We start from the raw sequence: 1,008 nt of genomic DNA, 5'->3' as shown, positions 1-1,008 counted from the left end.
GGCCTGCAGTTGAATCCCTCTCAGGACTGTGCCACTGAACACCTACTACACAAAGCCACACTAATAATACCAAGAGGTATAAGAGCTTTGCTTAGTACATAGACACAGACACAGAGTGGCAGCCAAAATGGGAAGACAAAGAAACCATGTGAGAGAACAGAACAGAACCATATGAGAGAACAGAACAGAAATCCAGGAATAATGGAGTCAAGCAGTCTAACAGATGCAAAGTTCAAAATACTGGTTATAAAGATGCTCAATGAACTTAGGGGAAGAGTAGAAGAACTCAGTGAGAACTTTAATAAGGAAATAAAAAACATAAAAATAGAAATGGAAATTATAAAAGGGAACCAGTCAGAAATGAAGAACACATTATCTGAGATGAAGAATGGATAAACAGAGTGGATAAAGAAGAGGATCGGCTCTTTGCTGCATCTACTGCGAGGATGAAGACCATTCTCAACAATCAGACTGTCAATGTTCCAGAAAATGTGGGTATCACTCTGAAGGGACGCTCAGTTTCTGTGAAGGGCCCCAAAGGCCCCCTGCGGAGGGGCTTCAATAACATCAATGCAGAATTCAGTTTCCTTGGAAAGAAAAAGAAGAGGCTTCACGTCGACAAATGATGGGGAAATAGAAAGAAACCAACTACTGTTCACGCTGTCTATAGTCATGTACAGAACATGATCAACAGTGTTACACTGGGCTTCCATTACAAGATGAAGTCTGTGTATGCTCACTTTCCCATCAACATCGTTATTCAGGAGAATGGTTCTCTCATTGAAATTCAAAATTTCTAGGGTGAAAAATACATCTGCAGGATTCAGATGAGGTCAGATGTTTCTTGTTCAGTATCACAAGCCCAGAAAGATGAGTTAATTCTTGAAGGAAATGACATTAGACTTGTATCAAATTCAGCTGCTTTGATTCAACAAGCCACAACAATGAAAAACAAGGATATCAGAAAATATTTGGATAGTATCTCTGTTTCTGAAAAAGGAAAAGTTC

The 1,008-nt window shown here is 39.4% G+C and overlaps 1 pseudogene; it reads left to right on the top strand.

Annotated features, from left to right (window-relative positions):
• The first annotated feature begins 446 nt into the window (after nucleotides 1-446).
• LOC107195349 overlaps nucleotides 447-1,008 on the top strand; it is a 15,091-nt pseudogene continuing 14,529 nt past the window's right edge.

This window comes from Pteropus alecto, unplaced genomic scaffold, assembly GCF_000325575.1.
Source record: "Pteropus alecto unplaced genomic scaffold, ASM32557v1 scaffold202, whole genome shotgun sequence".
NCBI lineage: Eukaryota > Metazoa > Chordata > Mammalia > Chiroptera > Pteropodidae > Pteropus > Pteropus alecto.
Note: the sequence above shows the minus strand (reverse complement) of the source record. Positions and strands in the feature narration are given on the sequence as shown.